The sequence below is a fragment of the Rana temporaria genome, chromosome 5, assembly GCF_905171775.1.
Source record: "Rana temporaria chromosome 5, aRanTem1.1, whole genome shotgun sequence".
Taxonomy (NCBI): Eukaryota; Metazoa; Chordata; class Amphibia; order Anura; family Ranidae; genus Rana; species Rana temporaria.
Genome location: NC_053493.1, coordinates 212,521,777 through 212,544,222, shown reverse-complemented (window position 1 = coordinate 212,544,222; position 22,446 = coordinate 212,521,777). Strand labels below are relative to the sequence as shown.

The 22,446-nt window shown below is 41.4% G+C and overlaps 1 protein-coding gene across 1 annotated transcript in view; it reads left to right on the top strand.

Moving 5' to 3' along the window:
• Window positions 1-4,989: 4,989 nt before the first annotated feature.
• Window positions 4,990-22,446, top strand: part of BASP1 (brain abundant membrane attached signal protein 1) — a 92,098-nt gene continuing 74,641 nt past the window's right edge. The window contains exon 1 of the mRNA XM_040353532.1: window positions 4,990-5,172. The gene's annotated coding sequence lies outside the window, so the exon portion shown is untranslated. The remainder of the gene's footprint in view (window positions 5,173-22,446) is intronic.

The following is a 22,446-nucleotide window of genomic DNA, read 5'->3' as shown; positions in this document are numbered from 1 at the left end:
GCATCGGGGGGCCCATAATCTCCTATTGCAGGGGGCCCCATGAGTTGTCAGTCCGCCCCTGAGGGGAAGCTGCCCTAGGCGCAATGGTTCATTGCAAGGATGGGGGGCACCTTGACCCTAACCCTAAGGTAAGGGGGGGCACAGTTTGCAGTCTGGGTGCTGGATGACCTTGTCCTAGCATGGATTGCACCCACAATCCACAGTTGCAATGCTTTGCAGGCTCATTTGCACTTTTAATACTGTAAATATGGGTGCATTTAGTATATTTTGCAAAATGATTTAGCTTTTAAATCTCTCAAATGCAACAAGTCAGTCCTGATTTTCAAATCAGAGTCACATTTTCCAAACAAACCTATATGGTATCAACAGTTATCCAATAGATTCCTAAGAATATTTTACATGATCTATGGATTCAGGGCTGGTTCACACCATGCCTGCAGATGAATCGCACAGGAACGCACTGTGCATTACTGTGCAATTCAGACTACATGCAAAATGCACTCCCTTGGCGATCTGCAGTGGGTGTCAATAGAAAGTTAACAACACCCCAAACGCAGGGCATTTGCCCACATATGATTGCATGGTACTTTTGCAACATGCAATCCGGTTGCAGTGCGTTTTAAAAAGTAGTACATGCATTACTTTGGTTTGGTATGATTTTAGCCCATTCAAAATGAATGGGCTAAAATTGCACCACACAGAACCACATAGGAACACACAGTGCGTTCCTATGTAAACCAGCCCTAAAAAGGGTTTAGTGGTTGTGTAAACAGTTTAGTTGATAAGCTGACTCAATGTTGCATTCCCCAAGTACAAATCTCAACCTTTTTACCCTAGAGCAGGGGGGCCCAACCAGTGGCCTGCGGAGCCCTCTGATGTGGCCCGCAACCTCCTGCTCTGGGATGGAATAAAACAGAATAGAATACTGTTATTAAATGTAAGTTTATTACTAAAATCACAGGGCCGGATTCAGAAAAGAGATACGACGGTGTATCTCCTGATACGCCGTCGTATCTCTGAGTGCGTTTGGTTGTATCTATGCGCCTGATTTAGAGAATCAGTTACGCATAGATATCCCTAAGAACCCAACTGGTGTAAGTGTCTTACACCGTCGTATCTTAGGCTGCATAATCACGCTGGCCGCTAGGTGGTTCTTCCGTATAGTTACGCAGGGAATATGCAAATGAGCTAGATACAGCAATTTAGAAACGTACGTCCCACCGGCGCATTTTTTTACATCGTTTACCTTAGGCTTTTTTCGGCGTATAGTTACCCCTGCTATATGAGGAATAGCTAATGTTAAGTATGGCCGTCGTTCCCGCACCGAGTTTTGAAATTTTTACGTTGTTTGCGTAAGTCGCTCGCGAATACGGCTGTACGTCATTTACGTTCACGTCGAATCCAATACGTCCTTGCGGCGTAATTTGGAGCAATGCACAATGGGATATTTTACGGACGGCACATGCGCCGTTAAAAAAAACACGTCAAAAACGCAGGGTCAAGTAAAATTTAAATAAAACACGCCCCCAACATCCCCATTTGAATTAGGCGGGCTTACGCCGCCACACATACGTTACGCCGCCATAACTAAGGGCACAAGTTCTTTCTGAATACAGAACTTGCGCCCAAAGTTACAGCGGCGTAACGTATCGGAGATACGTTACGCTGGAAGAAAGATGCGCTCATCTTTCTGAATCCGGCCCACAATGTATATACGGGCACATCTGTTCTGCAGTGGTTACTGGGCTGCTTTCAAACTGATCCACAGGTACAGAGAAGTGCACCTGTGGGTTACCTGCACTGAGCTATAGACTTCTATTACCTGCGAGTTTGGTGTGCTGAGAGTAGAGTGGGCTCTATAGAGCAGAGTGAGCTGCCATCCACCCGCTTCGCTCATTGTGGACTGCGACCGGTTACCAAGTCTCTTAAATGGCCCCAGCTCTTCAAAAGGTTGGGCACCCCTGCCCTAGAGGAACCCTGAAATAATTTTAAGATCTTGGGGAAACCCCTGCTAAAATTTACATCTACAGCTTGATCGGTAAGGCCACTTACACATGGGGCCATCTAGCTACTGTGTATCCCTTCTGGTGTTTAACTGTGCCCAGGAGAGGTGGGTACATAAGGCCCTGAACGGGAGTATTACTCGGTATGCCGATGAATCCTGTTCAGCCGCAGCTTACCATAGATGTGGATAGGATGCAGGGCTGGTTGCTGCTCCTGTCAACCCTGGGCACAATAAAATGCCAGGACAGACGCACAGCAATAAGATGGCCCTGTATGCAAGTGGCCTTAGTTGTAGAAAGTTTAAATAAAATATTAAATAAATGTGGCATACTTAGAGTATTTACCCCCTTACATTTAGGTGGGAGACAAATCTGTCATTGCTCAGGGAATCCTCAGCAGCCTCTGGAGGAACCCTAGGATTCAACAGAACCCTCGTTAAGAAAGCCTACTCTAGTAAACCTAGAGTTTATGTATTAGCAAAATATATATATATATAAAATAAAAAAAAACAACAACATAAATTAAAGCTTATAACATTAGCAAAACAAATTAACAGGTCAGTGTATATTATATATGTTTTCGTAGAAAGGTTTGTTTTGCATTTTATTTTTTATGAAAGCACTTGAATTTCAAATAAAACATTGACTGTTCTTATCGTAACATTCAGTCATTATCAAACAGCTTTGGCACTTGAGCACACACACCAGTGCGCAGTACAAGATGTTCTGCAGAGGGAGCCAAAGTTCTGAAAATTAGCACAGTACAAAAGCGAGAAATCTCTCAGAAGGTGAATGTCAACAATTAAAATAACATTTAAAATTGCTTTGTCCTAAATAATTGTTCTGAATCTGAAGGGGGGGGGGAGGGGGCTAGCAGTCTTTTTAAAGCGCTAGACATTTTAATATAAAACCAAATCGTTTAATGCAAGGATTCACTGGATACCTTTAGGAGTCATTAGGTATATAACAAAATAAAGCATATATTGCGTGATAGAATATACGAAGCGATTCAGTTCGCATGCGCCACGCTTTATAAGTTTTTCATTCATTCAGAATGTTTCTGGTCTGTTAGAAACAGAAGTGACACTGATCATGTTCTATATCACAATTTACTATTCCATTCATCATTCCCACCTGACCTTTCATTAACCATTAACTGACTTCTCTGCACAATCAACACACATGATCAATAATTTGGGTTGTCCTTTAACCACAAGTTAGAATCTTATTACTACAGACAGAAACCATAAGTACTAATAAATGTTCCATGATAGAATTTAATTCCATTGGACATTGCCACTTGGCCTTTCATTAACCAGTAAACTGACTTATTTGCCCACCTGAAACCCTTGGCCAGTGGTTGAAATGTCTTCAGCCACCAGTTACCAAACTTTTAGCTATATATATATATATATATATATATATATATATATATATATAGATAGAAGTACTTCTAACAAGGTTTGCATGCCAGAATCTGCTATTCCATGGGTCATTCCCATCTGGACTCTCATTACCAGTAACAGGCTTCTGTGCACACCTGACACCCATGGCCATTAGCTGGAATGTCCTCTGCCACCAGTTAAAAAATGTTTTTTTTTGCAAAAGTATTCCTAAAACATGTCTTAAGTCTGACTGTATCATTCCATGGGTCAGTCCCACCTAATCTTTTGTTACACAGTAATTGATTTCTGTGTACACGTGACACCCACGATCAATTGTTGGGTTGTTTTCAGCAATCTGTTAATAACCCACATGGTGATAGCCTCCAAGAACTTGCTTGTAATACAGTCTTTTAGCTATGGACAAAAGCCAGAAGTATTTTATGGTCCATACCAGGCAATACTATTCCATGGATCAGTCCCACCTGATCTTTCATTACCAGTAATTGATTTCTGTGTACAGGTGACACCCATGATCAATTGTTGGGTTGTCTTCAGCAATCTGTTAATAACCCACATGGTGATATCCTCCAAGAACTTGCTTGTAATACATTATTTTAGCTATGGACAAAAGCTATAAGTATTTTATGGTCCATACCAGGCAATACTATTCCATGGATAAGTCCCATCTGATCTTCCATTACCAGTAATTGATTTCTGTGTACACCTGACATCCATGATAAGTTGATGGGTTGTCTTCAGCAACCTGTAAATAACCCACATGGTAATATCTTCTAAGAACTCTTGCTTGCAATACAGTCTTTTAGCTATGGACAAAAGCCATAAGTATTTTATGGTCCATACCAGGCAATACTATTCCATGGATAAGTCCCATCTGATCTTTCATTACCAGTAATTGATTTCTGTGTACACCTGACACCCATGATCAGTTGTTGGGTTGTCTTCAGCAACTTGTTAATAACCCACATGGTGATATCTTCTAAGAACTCTTGCTTGCGATACAGTCTTTTAGCTATGGACAAAAGCCAGAAGTATTTTTTGGTCCATACCAGACATTACTACTCCATAAGTCAGTGCCACCTGATCTTTCATTATTAGTACACCTGACACCCATGATCAGTAGTTGGGATGTCTTCAGCCACCAGTTAACAATCTTTGGCTATAGAAAGAAGCCATAGGCATGCCTAATAACCAACATGTTGATATCTTCTAACACTTGCTTGTAATACTTCCAGAAACACTAATTTGAAAATAGTAGCAAATGTTGTCCAAAGGTTGAAAGCAGAAATACCCATGCAAATCCAGTAGCAAAAAGTCCTGTAGAGGAGCTTGCAATTCATTAGCAGGTTAGCAATGACTGACAGGCACACATCTTCCCATCCCCAGTGTTCACAAGTGCGATCTCCTAAATTTGAGGGTAAGTATGAGCAGCACACACACTTTAATGTTTATTAAAAGAAGAAAGAAAAGCCCCAGAGTGGCTTATGGACAGAGCAGAGGGAGGGAGTGGGAGAGAAGTAGGAAAGGGGGGACCAGGGGGTGGAGAGAGGGAAAAAAAAAAGAAGCAGAAGGGGAGGAGGGAGAGGGAGAAATGCAGAGGCAGCACAGACATTGCTACAACGGCTTCTAATCACTACAGTCCCAGCCACCGAGCGAGGGAGACACAGGCAAGCCAGGCTAGCCAGGGCAGGCACTAGCCCAGCACCAGTCTTTGTGACACCGGGGTACACAAAACACACAAGGACAGACACAGGAGATCCTACAAGGTAAGATCGCAGCAGATCTCACACATGACAAGCCATTCATTTCTATACACACTGCAGCAGGAGCAATAGGAGTGTCACAACAAATCCGATCACTGATATTCCTTGCAGATCTGAGCTGCCATTCCCTACCTAGGAACTGTCAGCTCTTGAGCCCAGCTTCCCTCCTAGCCTGTCATTCATCTGCTGGCTGGAGAACACCTCCAGCACGTGTTGAGAGTGGACCTAAGGGCAGCTATAGGAGTTTCCGATTGCTGGAAGAGAAGACTATATAGGAGGAAAAGGTTGGTTTGGGTGACAGTAATGGGCACTAACCAGATCTCAGTAGAATAAGCTGGGCACACTCGTTAGAGGATCTGCACATATTAATCTGGAATGCCTCTATTGGAGGAATGATTGACCTAAATACTGTTCTTTTCTTTCATGTGCTCTTTGTCCAGGGCTGCGATTCTTGCCTACTTTGGGTGGTGTGGGTGCTGCTTCTAGGCACACTGGGCGTTTCTTGCTCTTGGCAGGGCAGGAAGGGGTTAATTTTAGCCCCTGATCAGTTCACTCATCAGTAGTAGTCATTTTTCTTTCCTTTTTTTTTCTCTTGATAAATGATGATCTGTGATTGTGATCTTCCCATGCTATGTAGACTAGTTGGAATGCTTTGGCTCGATGCGGTGGCTGTGCAACAGCTGGATGACATCTGTCCAGAGCAGATCTGCAGCCATTGCACTATTGTCTCCTGCTCTATCCAGCACCCACCCGATCAGCCTGCTTTCATTCAAACGTGTCTCTGTGCAGAGCTGCTGTGTCTGACATGTGATTATTGATCTGTTTGGCAATAATAGACTGACATGTAGGGTGATCGTTAATGAGACCCATATGTCTTGGTCTCTTGTTAAATGATGAACACCGCAGTGGAAATGAATGAGAGTTTACAGTAATTACCAATTCCTTTGTCTTTGACTCACGCATGCGCAGAGGCATGGGGCGTGGAGAGCTTCTGCATGAATCTCTTGCTGGTCCTCAGCATCTTTCTCCCTAACAGAATCTTCAATGCAAAAAAAAAAAAAAATAGCAACGAAATGCTGCTTCTTTGTACTGCTCCTGATACACACTAGCTTGTCATCAATTTTATTTCTATGTTATAGAAATAGAAGACTTTGGAAGATGGCATTGGTGCTCCTGTCATTGCAAAAAAAAAAAAAAAAAATGCCTTTTCATACTTTTTTCCTATTCATCTTTTTTTTTTGTAAAGACCTAAGTAAAAAAAAAAAAAAGACCCTGCCCCAGTGTTGGCACATGCTCACAAAGATGGCTGTCAGTGGCTTCGGAGAGCCTAGATCTGGTTGACACCTGAAAGCAGACTGTAAATCTTCCCATGTATATGCATTAGTTAACAGATGTTTCAGCCAGCTCAAATAAAACAGGTTGCTCTTTATTGCTAACAATGAATTAAAATGGGTACATGAGACCTCTGGATGCTACTAGTGCCATGGATGAAGAAGGGTTTATTGGCCTTAGATATATTGTTGGATTGGTTGATAGTTGGTTCTGGCATAGATCTATTTCTGTTTTATAGGTTTGATCCTTTTTATTGCACTTTGTTTCCCACCTTATAGATTTTGCTGGATGTCTTTTTAGTCCCCTGTCATATTTAAAGAGTGGTTCTTTTGTCATTTTACACCCAATCTGACCATGATTTCCACAGGAGAAGAAAAAAAACAAAAGCTGGTTTTACTGTAAATGCCCGGCTACATGTTCTGGTCTCTTGTACCTTGTGCTGGCGCAGTACTTGCTCCTAGTGTTGTCTTGTGTTATTATAGTTCTAAGCTTCAGTGAGCTTCAAAATGGCATCCGCTGTCAAGATTGTATGCCTACTTAAAATGATGAATGTGCACAAAAAGCACTCTGCTGGCAGAATCAACTAAAATAGGTTTCGGATTCTCTTCTCTCACATTTGTTAATAGGGAATATGGGATTGTTTTTGTATTTGTGGGCATCATTTTGTGCTTTCAGCAACTACCATCCTTCTTTTTTTTTTTTTTGTGTGTGTGGTACAGAGGAGGAATGGCTGACCAGTAGTAGTACCAGGAATGATTGGGTGGCATTTAGGCAATATGTGTCTTGTTTCTGTATTTTTTGTTACACCTTGTTTTCAAGAATAAATGAACCTTATTGTGAATGCTGATACAACACACACCTGCAAATAACCATGCTATGCTTGGTGTGTGGTTAACAAAGAAAGGAAAAAATCTGCAATAAAAAAATAAATAAAAAATTCTTATGATTGCTCTGAGGATACACACATAAATATTGCCTTCATCACTAAATGTTTTGTATCTCTTTAATTGTGATACCTTTTATCCAAGCAAATATTCATAGACATTCACCCAAATAGAAAAAATCAATTTATTGCCACAACGCATGCTCACTATGCTTTAAAGTGTTAGAAAACCCAAGAGCAAAAATTACAGGATTTATCATTTGGCAACAGTTTGCACAGCACTTATATATAAAGTGAGACAGTATCGTAACAATACCATTCAATGCAATAGGGTTAGGATGTCATATATTGTTTAGCTGTGGTGGCTGCATACATTTTTCCTATTTTTCACCTGGTGATCCTGCCACTGACACACTTCCTGTCCTAGAGTGACAGTGCTCCCTCATTGTACTATATCTATGAAGGAGTAGGGTTGTCACCCTAGGTGTCCCTAGTCTCCACCCCATCCAATCTGAATGCATTGTTTGAATGGTGCCCATAGTCTAAATATGTTTGGAATCTGTCAAACTATTGATTAGATGAGTTAATGAAAGTCCGAAAGTACAGTGTTGCAATAGGGACAATTTACTACTCTGGGGGAGTGATCACTTTTTTTTCCTTGTTAAAAGCAATTATTTTTTTGAATGGCATCCACCCATAGGTGTGCACAGCCCTATTACATTAGGGTGTGCACCCCAAAGCTCAAACAAACACTACCGATCACTCAGTGTTCATTCACATAGGTAAGGGACCGGTAAATTACATACTTAATGCCCCTTCCCCCACTCCTCCTAATACCTCCCCTCAGCTATAGCTGGCGGGAGAGGAGGGAAGTTGGCAGCGCTGTGGGGGAAGCCAGGGCAGTAGGGGGAATCTGTGCTGCACAGGGTGATTAGGGTGTGCCTGGGCACACATGGCACACCCTGTGCGCATGCCTTTGCTTCCACCCCATCCATTCATTAATCGTGTACTATTGTGAAGCTGCAATTGGCCATAGCAATCATATGGTACAGATGCACTGTGATTGGCCCTGTCTGTACCATGTGATCATTGTGACCAATTACAGGGATCAACATAATGGTACACAATGAATGGCTATACATGAAAGTTGTTCATTGAGTACAACTGTCAGGTGATCACTGTGATTGGCATAGGTGTGCGCAGCCCATTGCATTAGGGTGTGCACCCCAAAGCTCAAGCACATGTTCGTGTGAATGTGTGTGTATATATACACTGATGGTGTCATTAGAGCTCGGACTCCCAAAGTACCAAATCTCTCGTCTGCAAGTCGTTCAAAATACGGCTGCCAGACTGGTGACTGGGAAAAAACCATGGGAATCAATCTCACCTTCGTTGAGAAACCTTCACTGGTAGCCAGTAAAGGACAGAATTGCATTTAAAGCATTCTGTCTGACGCATAAGTGCATCCATGGGAAGGCTCCGCAATATCTTTGCGACAAGATAGAACCCTATAATTCCAATTGCGTTCTGCGATCTACCGACCAAAATCTGGTCAAGGTACCCAAAGCAAGATACAAGTCCAAAGGAGAAAGAAGGTTTGCTTTCCAGGGTCCTAGACTATGGAATGCTTTACCAGCCAGCATTCGGTTGGAGGAAAACCACCTGGCCTTCAGAAGACAGATCAAAACTCTGCTCTTCTGATGTCAAGAGACAGGAACAACAAGTGCCCAGAGGCGATTCAGTTCGCATGTGCCGCGCTATATAAGTCTTTCATTCATTCATTCATTCATTCATTCATTCATTAGAGCAGTGGATGGTGTCAGTAGTTTGTATTTTTATTATTATATTTTGTATTATTTTTTTACAATTTTATTTGTTTCATATATTTTTTTTACAAAATAGGGGGAATGTGTGGCACATGGGGTGATTAGGGTGTGCCCAGACACACCCTGTGCGCACGCCTATGGTGATTGGTCACAGTGATAACATGGTACTGGCATCGGCCTGATGCAATGATCTGTTATCTGCTGTGGGTGACATATAGTGTTGCAGCGTGGGCCCCTAGGGTGCTTGCGGGGGCCATGCAGGAAGCAGTTAATGACACATGTGGCTGTTTTGAATATGCCTCAAACGTGTTCATTATTGGGATTGCTTGCAAAATCTCATGTTTTAAATACATTGGTATGGTGAAGGAATGGCTACTTTTCTGGGCTGGCGACACAGAGCTTTAAGGAACAGCTCTATCTTTCCTTAGAATAGTCTAAATATGTTTGGAATCTGTCAAACTATTCATCTCTCAAACTGATCATGTGAGTTATTAAAATGAAAATTGCTAAACTGTTACATACAGTATCCATACACTACATTGACCATGTTCTGTATAACCTGAAGTAGGTTTACTATTTTTCTATAGGTAGTGGCCCTTGGTTGTAGAAAGATTGGGTTGATGTAGGAAAATTGTGCTGCAAACAAATCTCCTGTTGCCCATAGCAACCAGTAAGCCATCTGCAATGAACATAGGTTTTCATTGGCAACAAGATGTTTTTATATTAATTAGTGCAGTATTTATACTGTTTAGGTAGTATATACTATAATGTGGAGGACAATCACCCTTTTGTGACCCACTGATTTTGTAACAGGAAGACAATATTTTCACTTATTGCCATACTTTATACATATATGGAATTAAAGATGGCTCCATATCCATCAATTCTGCAAATCTAGCTTAAAGTATTTATTAGAGAAAAAACATTTTCTGCTCATCCATGCTGCATTATGTTTTCTGTGGGTTAATGTGACTAACAAAGAGTTATGGATGCTTTGTGTGTTATTTTCTCAACCCCCAAATGCGTGTATTATTTTTACCACCCATAAAATGTCACGCACCGTTTTTTAAACTTTCTGGGCCATGGTCGTTTTTTTAAAAGTTGAGCTTGGGACCAGAAGAGCAGAGCATTCATTTAACTACAATATTGCTTAGAAATCTGGCTTGCGACCAGAAGAGTGGAGAGATCCCTTTGCCTTTTAATTATCGCCTAAAAATAAAGGTTATCCACATAAATGCCTGCATGAAGTTAAGTGGATCTTTCGAGGCCTTAAAGCGGAGTTCCACACTAAAAATGTACTTTCTATTAACAGCTTGCCTTTAATGTAAAAAAAATAAAATAAAAATGTTTTACTCCTATCTGGCTGTTACTAGGCACATTTCGTAATCTGCCTAGTTCCTGGTCCTAGGTGGTTCAACTTCCTGTCCTAGGACCCCATTGCCTCTTGGGAAATTATGACACTCATTTCCCAGGAGTCTCTAGGCATTACTGTGCCTAAAAATCACCCAGCATGCACCTCTCCCTGAAAACCAGGAAGAAAAAGGAACTGGGCTTCACATGCCCACACATATGATGGATACAGCCACAACATGAGCTGGAGGATATAAGGCAAGTGTTTGCAATGATTTCTGGGATGAATGGGGAGCTATTAATATGTTTTAGGGACCATTTAATGTGATTAATTTTAGCTTGCCAAAAAAAAAAAAAATTATGCCCGGAACCCCGCTTTAATGGCACTGTATGTTTTGTGTACTAAATGCTATCTCGGGTATGTACAGAAAAAATATATGTAGCGCCCTGCTCCTAATTCATAGGCACTATAATGTTAATTTAATGTTCTGATTTGTAAATAGTTCAGAAATTATATTTCAAAGCTAAATTAGCTTTTGTTCCAGTTTAGCTGCGTTGTGTGCATTTCTCACTGTTGCCAGTAGGTGTCGTCACCACAGGCCAGTGTGAGAAATACAGCAAGCTAAGTGTATTGGCTATTCTTTCCCTGGAAATGGCCCAATCAGGAGATTCTTTGTAGCTAGGCATTCTGGGAGAGGATATTTAAGGGACAGAAGCCATGTGATTCTGTCTCTGACCTCCTGGCCTAAGGTATGTGACAACTGCTCTCTTCTACCTTGGGCCTTGTTGGCCCAAGGCTGTGTTGCTACACGTAGGCCCAGAAGTCTGGCTGGGGGCCTACTGGTCCAGAGGTGGTCCTGTGCTGTCTTGCCTGCGGGAAGAAGCCGAGCAACTGAGACGATCCAGGGGAGGACTTTTCTTGGAGAGAACCGAGCGAAAGGCTGGTTTCTCAGGAAGAGCCTGGTGACTCATTTGGAGGATGCACCTAAACCAATTTACCCTCACAGTACTGCGGGATGGCTTAAAGGCTCTGGTACTGTGTAGCTGTGCTTCAATCTACCAACTACTGGTCACACCATCCGGTGGCAGACGATTATTCAGCAGTTTCGATATATTTAAGTCTGTGGCAGAAACTTTGTTCGTGCATCGTATCGGCTGCTAGGTCGGTAAGAGAGGCCTATCCGGGTGTGCAAGAAATCCACTGATAGAAAGTGTTTTTTGTCTTTTGGATCCTAAAGTTCCTCAGTGATCTGCAATAAGGTATCTGAACTTCCCCTAACCCTCCATCCCTCTACTACTGCAAGTTGCGTTTTATTAAAGCATTGAAAGCGAGACTAAGTGATTGGTGCATACGTCTTTTCTTCAATATAGATTCTTGGTTCTGAAACGGTGAAAAGTGAGGTAGCGGCAGGAACCAAAATATAAAAAAAATTATATATATGTATGTATGTATGTGTGTGTGTGTGTGTGTGTGTGTGTGCCCATAAACCGATCTGGAATGCATTACTAAACTGTTTTGAACATGCATTCCAGATCTGTTCAGGAACTGTACATTTTGTAAAATGTACTTAAACAAGCATTTAAAGGGAAAATACATTGCATTTTTTGGTGAATACACATTCAAAAATAGTTTTTTTCTGGGTGAACACTTCATCCAGAGAGCATCAGGCATGCAATACAGCTGGGAGGCTTTTTTTTATGGAAATGCCAACTAGTGTTTGGAAGAGTTATAGCGTTCAAATTTTGGGTTCACATTCTCGCTGTTGGCCCATAACTGTGATAATTGGCCTTCCTGACCAATGATGGGGAACCGTAGGTGGGCCCAGAGCTCAGCTTCTCAGCTGTGATTGAAAGTTGCATAATATAGATCTTTGGGCTTTCAAGCTCATGGGTGCCTTGGGAGAAGCTGATGCTGCACCTAGCAGTTTACAAACCTCAAGATAATGGCATGTACATAGTGAAGAACTCCAGGAAGTGTTACTATAACGTGCCATGCTAGGTAATCGATTTACACATCTCCATGGCTTTCTTCTCTAGATATACCACCATAAAAACTGGACCTTCCAACAGTAGTGCTACTCCATGTATTGTTATCCACATGCAGCTTGCACATTCGTCTCTTCTTCGTGTGGCTTGAAAGTCAGTCCCGTGGACTTGTGAGTTCAAACAATATATAGAAATGCCACTAATTGTAGTTCCGCAATCTGCATTCATGTTTTTACTGCAGGACACCTAAAGATGGGCACTAAAGTAATTGTAAATTATGCATTGCAATAACCTAGCACAGTTTTAAATGCTTACTGGAGTATTTTTGTTTAGCAGTTTTTTTTACATTTACAAAAAAACACAACAGGATCCTCATCACCCTAGCTAACCCAGTATTCCAATCAACTGTAAACACCATAGCAGTATTGAAGACCAACAAGTTATACATGTTGCATATAGCTTGAGAAATTATGAAAATTTAAATACAGAATGTTTTTGCACAGTGTGCATATAGTGCAGCCCATCTGAAACAGTGCTGTTTTTGTTTGACACTTTAGAAACAATATACCGTAGGCTAACTGATTTATCCTATCCAAGTAAAGATTCCAGTGCCCTAGTTTAAGTGGCCATTTTGGCCATCAGAAATTCTCCTGAAGCTACCAAGCAGTCAGCAGTGCCCTGGATCTCACACTGCGGGCATACAGGTATAAGGTTGTAGGCACAGGAATACATAGCCACAAATGCAAACCAGGAAGTGAACTGCTAAAATTATATATAAAATCTTCTTCCTTTTTTTTTTTTTTTTTTTTTTGGGGGGATTTCAAACACAAAGTAAATATGAGTGTACTTCTTTGGCTTGCTGAATGTTTCCTTTCACCTCGGCAGGTCTTCACATTTTGAGTTCAGGTCTACTCTATCGTCATAAAAATCCATGAAGATAGGGGCAACAAATGTGATGCAGTGTGCTGCAAAACATTTTGTAAATGGGTGTATGAAAACCTGTTTACCTGTATGCTTATCTAGCTGTAGCGCCTGGTTACTTTAGGTACCGGTGCTATTTAAATTTAGAGGGAGATCAGAGTGTAGTTAAACCCTGATCCAAATTGTTATGTGCAAAACAGGGTCTCTGTCTCAGCTTGGCTGTGGGCTTATTCTGCTGTGCTGGGGTGTTCTTCCCACCCCTGTGCAGTAGGTGGCAGCAGTGGAGTCAAGGTTTGGGTTCTCTTCCCCAGCAGCCAATCAGGAGGGTTTGGCCTTGCTGTGCATGCTGGGGGAGGGTATTTATGGGGCAGATGGCTTTGGTTCTGGGTTCTCCTTCTCCAGTGTTCCTGGTTCCGGGGCCATGTTGGCCTGGAACATTTGAGCAGTGACGGGGACCCAGTGAGCGTCTGGATTCCCACTTTTGAGGATCCCAGCGGTAGTGCTGTTCGGTGGGGAGTCCGTCTGAGGAGCACCATTGAGAGGCTGGTAGTCCAAAAGGGCCTCGACAAACCACCCGGGATCAAGGTAGCCGGACACTGAAGGATTGATCATCTGTCAGTCGGTATCTGGGCGACAAGTTGAAGGAGACCCAGGTGTAATTCACCTAAGGAGGATCTCCTCCGTAACCACAATCCGAGAGGGCCTGTGGCAGAGGTGTTTCCCTGACGTTCACCAAGGAGGGTCTGTGGCAGAGACTTTTCTTCAAGTTCACTAAGGAGGGTCTATGGCAGGGACTTTATCCTACAAATGTTTGAGTGATACTCCGGCTGCCAGGTCAGTGAGAGAAGCCTGTCCGGGTACGCTAATCCCACTCTGGCAGGAGTGGCGCAGAGAAGTGTTGCGCTTGGGAGCAGGACTGTTTCCCTATCATTACACCTGAATTTCCTATTCTCCTTTCTTCCTTTAACTTTCCTCACCACAAGTTTTATTGTTTTTACCCGGCTGGGTAATAAAGAGCACAGCAAAGAGCACCTGTTGCAGACATTCCTTTACTTCTACTAAATGCATCGTGCACCCCTAGGAATTTGGAAGAGCCACAAGGTAAATGTGCCACCCAAAACAACCCACAGCTCCTCCGGGGGTAGTGCTACATAGCCTTTTTCAAAGTTCAGGAAAACAAATGGTTTGTAGGCACGCACAGTGGCAGGAACTGGTTTCCAGCACTGGAGTTTACAAGTATACCTTCGGCTCTATCACAGCAGCATCCATCTACTAGGATCACCTTGGTTACCTAGAATTTTTTTTTATTTTACTGATCCTAACCTATTTTTATAGAACTGTAACAATGTGTAAATTAACATTTATGTGATTACTGTCTTTTACAGATGGTTGTGGGTGGGGGGGATGTGTGAAAATTGTATAAAGAAAAGCTGCCTAAGGGTTTATTCACATGGGCGATAAGCTTCTCTGTCACCAAGAATCAATGGGGGAGAAACTTCAGAACATTGTTTGTGAAAACCCACGGCTTGATTTGTACACTGTACAGATCAATGGCCAGCGCCAATACTGTTCAAATGTAAGTGCCAATAGGCATGGTTAGATGAGGGCCCCTGACTAGCCATGGACACAGTTTGTATCCAGGGCCGACGCTTCTGGATAAACTGGAAGCAGTTGGTCATCTAGTATGTACCCTGACTTTCCTAGCTGCATGTTCTGTAAAGTAGGTATTCTTTTGTTGTGATGTTAACCACTTGAGCCCCGGACCATATTGCTGGTCAAAGACCAGGCCACTTTTTGCGATTCGGCACTGCGTCGCTTTAACTGACAATTGCGCGGTCGTGCGACGTGGCTCCCAAACAAAATTGACGTCCTTTTTTTTTTCCCCCCCACAAATAGAGCTTTCTTTTGGTGGTATTTGATCACCTCTGCGGTTTTTAGTTTTTGCGCTATAAACAAAAATAGAGCGACAATTTTGAAAAAAAAATATTTTTTACTTTTTTGCTGTAAGAAATATCCCCCAAATATATATAAAAAAAAATAATTCCTCAGTTTAGGCCGGTACATATTCTTCTACATATTTTTCGTAAAAAAAAAAAACGCAATAAGCGTTTGGTTTGTGAAAAAGTTATAGCGTTTACAAAATAGGGGATAGTTTTATGGCATTTTTATTAATATTTTCTTTTTTACTAGTAATGGCGGTGATCAGTGTTTTTTTTGGTACTGTGACATTATGGCGGACACTTTTGACACATTTTTGGGACCATTGGCATTTTTATAGCGATCAGTGCTATAAAAAATGCATTGATTACTATAAAAATGCCACTGGCAGGGAAGGGGTTAACACTAGGGGGCGAGGAAGGGGTTACATATGTTCCCTGGGTGTGTTCTAACTGAAGGTGGGGGGGTGGACTGACTTGGGGAAATGACTGATCGCTTTTCATACGATATATGAACAGACAATAAGGAATTTCTCCCCCTGACAGGACCAGGAGATGTGTGTGTGTGTGCGCCGGTGGATGTTGGGAACCTTGCCCTCCTCCACCTTCTGTTTTGAGGATTCCCCACAGATGCTCAATAGGTTTAGGGTGGGTTCACATATGAGCCGCCTATGGCTCACAGCAGGGGTCCGGTACACCCTGGTTCACATTTCAAACAACCCATTCAGTTTGAAATAGTAATGAAAGACAAAACGTGTGTGTGTGTGTGTGTGTGTGTGTGTGTGTGTGTGTGTGTGTGTATATATATGTGTATGTGTGTGTGTGTGTGTGTGTGTGTGTGTGTGTGTGTGTGTGTGTATATATATATATATATATATATATATATATATATATATATATATATATATATATATAATAAAAAAATATATATCACATTCCCTCTATTCTCAGCTGCATAAGAGCTGGAGGGAGGAGAAGCAGCAGCATTCTGATCATTGAATGAAAGCAGGCTGAGTTTCCAGATTAGCTAGAGATCTGACCACAGTGTACTCTCCTGCTTAGTGTGGTCTGTTTTTAATAGGAAAGCAGAGGGACTGGCAGGAACACCAGGGATTTCACATAAAGGAAGCGATACAAAGCGAACAAGATACATGGTACAGCAGGCACATACCAGGAATATGAAGTATTGAGGTACCGTATTTATCGGGGTATAACACACACCCCAATTTTAGGAGGGAAGTTTAAGAAAAAAACATTTTAAATAACAAACTTTGAAGCCCCACAAAAAATATTCCCATATTATCCTATGCTAACTATAGGAAGGGCGAGGGCAGCAATGGATCAGATGAGTGTGCAGTGTATTTATGTATATCAGCCTCTGCAAACACCCTGAATTGTTTCTATCTTCTACTTTCCATCCTATAACTTGTGAAAGAAGTCGAGAAACTTAAAAAATCTCTTCCCTGTCTTTCACCCTATCACCAAAGCTGAAACGATCCTCCAATACAATGGGAGCAGGACAGAGAATTGAAGATTATGCTTGGATTTATAAATAGCTGGTGTCTGCTCTATCCATGGAATTGTACAATTATAGCAATGGTGGTCATATCTTGGAAACACTGACCTGACATCATTGCAGCCTCGCCAGTGTCAGATTATCCCTGCTGTCTCCGAGGGAAGAGGAGGAGCGAGCGCAGCTGAATTACAGAGCCGCGATCTCCTGTGCACCCGGCGCTCCGTCACTCACAGCCACGCCTCCTGGCCCTGCTCATATGATAGACAGAACAGTGGCCCAATGCGGAACCAGGAGGCGTGGCTGTGCGTGACGGAGCGGCGGGTAAACAGGAGATTGCGGCTCCATGTTATTCAGCGGTGCTCGCTCCTCTTTCGGCAGGGATCGGCGTATAACGCACACCCACGATTTTCCCCTGATTTTAAGGGGGAAAAAAGTGCGTGTTATACGCTGATAAATACGGTAACTAACACTTTAAAGTGGGTATGGGCCTTCTTGACAAACAAATCTTTTGATTTAAAAGCACAACATAATAGCTTGTGGTATGTAGCCAGCCCCCATGTACACTGGCAATTGCTTTGATTACCTTTTGGCTATTGGAGGATCTACTGTTTGTAAATCCTAATTCTGTGTTTTTTTTTTTTTTTTTACGTACTTTAAGGGTGACAAATGCTCAGTGTACGACTCAATTTAGTCAGGTTCCCTAACACACAACTAAAAAAATGAATAGTTTGATATTTTAAAAGACTGGATACTTTTCTTTATAACGTACACCCAAGCAAGCAGTGCCACGTTCTTTCTATTTTAATATGACAGACTTGGTGGGTGCAGAGGATTGTAGGCCGAGTTACAGATAATTTTTCATCCACTTAACTGGTTGCCTTGTTCATTAATTGAGCAGTGTATATGGTGAAACTAATGTCGGTGAGCTGGCCAAATCCTACTTGTGATGGCTGCCCAATTAAATTAAAAGTCTGGCACAGTCCATGCTATGTCCTGCTTATTTGTCCGTTTGGTAAAACGGTATATATTTCTGATGGGCATAATCGGGCTCTTTCAGTGGTTGCATGTTTTTATAAAAAAAAAAAAAACTATTTTTTTTAAATATTGCTGATCTTGATAAGAATATCTCTTTAACGGGGTTACAGGTTTAAAGCTGGCATAATAATATTAATATTTTATTTTTTCAGTTTGTGGGTTTCAAGTTTTAAAAGTTATTGTCATGCGCACAAAGTACTAGTACCAAGTACAATGAAATGCTTACTTGTGAGCAATCTCAATTTTTGACACGAAAGCGAACACTACCTAATCCTAAAAGTAATCCTCCAAAAAGCCATTATTGCCTATTTTAGAAGTCTTATAACTTTTTGATAAAAATGATCACTTAAAGGGGAGTTCCACCCACAATTTCACTTTGTAAATATAAATACCCCTGTAATACACAAGCTTAATGTATTCTAGTAAAGTTAGTCTGTAAACTAAGGTCCGTTTTGTTAGGTTGTTACAGCATTTAAATAGTTTATAATCTAGAAATAGACCGTGGCCATCTTAAGTGTGGGCATCATGAAGCCAGACTGTATGACTTCCTGGATTTCAGCTTTGCATATCTTGCACATGCTCAGTGCACAAGCAATGTAATAGGTTTCAGTCAGGTTTGCAAGGACTACTGGGAAACATGATGCCTATCCCAGAAACCCTTGCAAATAGCCTAGGCAAATAAGGAGGAGGAAGTAATGAAGGACTACAAAATAAAGGTATTTACAAGCAACAAATTAAATAAAAATTGTCCATTCTGAACAGTATGAGATTAGAGCATGCAGCACAGACAAACATAAAAAAATGGGTGGAACTCCACTTTAAGGATATGCATGTGCTCATAAACCACAGCTGGTTACCCCCCAAAAAAAGAAAGGGGCTATGCTGGATGAGCAAAGTCCTTTTAAAAAAAATAAAAAAAATAAAACGTGATCTGCTTTCCTAAAATTTAACTTTAAAAATTGGTGTAAAGATTTGAATATTCATACAATGCTGGGTGGCTGATACCTTGGACGTCTGATTTGTAAATCCATTTTGTAAAAGAAATGCCCCAGCCTGCCTCATCACAGCCTTTACAAATGCATTGACCCTCAAGCATGGAGAAGACTTTCCTCTTCCCCCATCCACCAATTATTTCCTGATTAACGAATTACAGATCTTAGAGTTAACAAATTTGAGTGTTTGTGGCTTTCTTCTGTATTAATAAATTCTACAGGGTTCATCTCTATTTGAAGAGGTGCGATCTGACATTTTATAATGTGTGTTGCCCAATACTGTGCTCAAGTCTTTACTTCCAATGCAAGTTTCCAATGAGCCTTTAATTCTAGTGCAGAGACTCAGAAAAGCAAGAAAAGGCACTATTTCGCACAGCTTGCACGACTACATAAAATTGTGTAACATTCCACCCATCCTTTTCTGCATTCTGAATTAGTATCATGATAAAAATAACTGTTTTAACATGCGAAGCGCAAACTATAATCGTCCTAAAAGTTCAGAATGGCAGGCATGTACATTATTTCCTTTTTAAAATGTATGTATTAATAGACAGTGACAGGAAGAATATTGATACATTGAATAGTGTTTTATGATCAGTGTATGTTTCTTTGTGAGTTAAATACATACAGTATGTAGTAATGTAAGGAGTTGTATGTATGTCGCCAGTGCCAGGATAAGGTCATCCATGGGCATAGGAGCTGTGGTGGGTGTAATAGCGATGTGTGCAGCAGTGTTAATTTTGGCATCAAATTTCTATTTAGTTTTATTCAGTCTTTTTAATAAACAAAAAAAAAAAAAAAAAGCCATTTTAAAGACACCATTCACACTTATGTGACTTGTCATGCAATTTTGAACATCTATATTATATATAGAAATAATTTTTTAACTATTGCTTATTGCTAAAAAAACGCATCTCATTCAAAGTCACAACCCCCCTCCCCCTTCTTCTAACCATTCATATGTGCGACCTAAAGTTGCAGCCACTTCAAAGTAGTTCTTGCACTACTTTTTGGTCTGACTTTCAGCCATAGACTTCAATGTTAAAGTGGTTGTAAACCCTCCTATAGTACCTTTCTACGTTCAAAGCATACTGCAATAACTTATATATAGCCCAGTTTTATTTTACCCACAGCTGCACCGCTCCTGAAAAATCGGTCCCCTGCAGTGACGTATTGGAGGCTATCAAATCCTTCACAAACGTGCCGTGCCGACGTCATCAGCACTCGGCAGCATCTATTTTAATCCTGCGGGAGCTCCGGTGATCCGCCGATATGGTTCCTCCTATCGATGGTTCCCCTCTTGACTGCGCAGGCGCAATCCGAGCCGACGGAAATCGCCGAACCTGAGCAGCTGTAGCAAGAGGTCCAGGGCGACGTGGAATTTGCTGTAAGTGGCCAGTTGGCTGCACTCGCTCAGCCTCCTGGCTCTTTTTTTTTTTTTAACATCCTCCAATCCACAGGGATGTTAAGGAATGAGCCTGGATGCAGCCCGAGGTTCGGAGATTTCTGTGGGCTTCGCCTGCGCAGTCAAGCAGGAAACCATCTCGATAGGGGAACTAGATTGACAAGACATCGGCACTTGCAGGCCATGCAAACATCGGGTCTATGGCCAGCAAGATGGGAAGAACTGCGTGATTACGCCAGGAAGGGCGTAAATATGATCCGCTCTGGAACACGATTCCAGGCGTCAACATGGTGCAGCCTGATACAATGAGATCACTATAGAATGCACGGAAAATGTATATAGAAGAATTGACATGGCAGGGTACTTTTGTGATATATATAAAAAGTAATGATTCAAAGATGAATGTAGATTCTGTGGGCTGAGTTTACTTCCTTTTTAACCCTCAAAATTTGCATGAAAGTCATACCTGAATGTTCTACAATGCAACAGTTGGCCGTCATCATTGGTTAAAGCCGCATCAAAGTTGCACTCCGAAATCGGTGCAATCTTGGAGTTGTATACAGTATGTGTGAATAAAACCTTAATTGTATTTTGGTCATCTTTTAATGTTTTGGTTGTAATTAAGTCGACCAAAATGGTGTGAATTTCGAACATATCTATGAAATTAACATTGTTGTGTACAGCACACCTTATCAAAATATATGTAAACATATGAATTTAATGGTGGCATACTGTATATTCCATCCTAGCAGTTTGCCTTAACTGTAAAATATGCAGAAGGAAATGCTCTTGCATCGGTGCGAGGGGGAAAAAAAATGCCTGTGTGTTGGTGGTGTCACTAAAAGGAAAAGCTGATCCTGTGTCTGTAGTGTCACTGTAAGGATAAAAAAAATCTGTTGGTGGTGTGTTTAAGGCTGAATGTGCAGTGACCAGCATTTTACATTGGGTTAATGTACTAATAAATGGGAATGTTCACACAACAAGTTGTATGAATATTCACCTCAATTATCCAGCCATGTGCAGATAAGTAAACTTGGATTTGTTTTTCACATGATCGAATAACTGAAGTCAATATTCTCACAATTTGTGTGAAGGATTTTAAAGCAGAACTCAAGTTATGATCGTAATTTCCATCAGCTGTCGGGGGGCTGCCACAATGCATTTTCACCCCCCTTCCTGACCAGGCCAATTTTCAGCGCTGTAACACTTTGAATGACAAATGTGTGGTTATGCAGTACTGTACCCAAATATTTTTCACCACAAATAGAGCTTTCTTTTAGTGGTATTTGATCACCTCTGCGTTTTTTATTTCTTGCGCTATAAACAAAGAAGTGCGACAAGTTTGGAAAAAAAAACACACTTTTTTTGCTATAATAACTATCCCATTTTTTTTTATTCCTCAGTTTAGGCCGTATTCTTCATATTTTTGTTAAAAAAAAAATCGCAATTGGTGTATATTGATTGGTTTGCGCAAAAGTTATAGCGTCTACAAAATAGAGGAAAGATTTATGGCTTTTTTTTTCCGTGGCATTATGGCGGACATATCTGACACTTTTGACACTATTTTAGGACCATTTATTTATACAGCGATCAGTGCTATAAAAATGCATTGATTACTGTATAAATGTCACTGGCAGGGAAGGGGTTAATGCTAGGGGAAGATCAAGGGGTTAAATGTGTTACCTAGGAAGTGATTCTAACTGTAGGGGGAGGGGACTGAACAGGGGAGGAGACCGATCGGTGTTCCTCTGTACTGGGAACACACCATCGACAGGTCCATGGTCCTGCTCTGTTATCGGGCAATCACGGCCGCTGGGCAAGCGCATCGGCTCCTAAGCGATGTGGCGGGCTCGCGTGCACCCCCTAGATGGCGGGAAGCCGAGGACGTCCTATTACTCCCGCCCAGGATGGGAGAAACCTCCTGTGGACGTCATTTGACGATGGCTGAGATGGGGAAGTGGTTAAAGCTCCCTAGATTTCTGGCAACATTAACACGTAGATTATTTTTTATTTTATTTTTTTATATATATTGTATGTATGTATGTATAATTTTTTTTTTTTTTATCAAAAGGGCATTTAATGTTTTTCAATGAT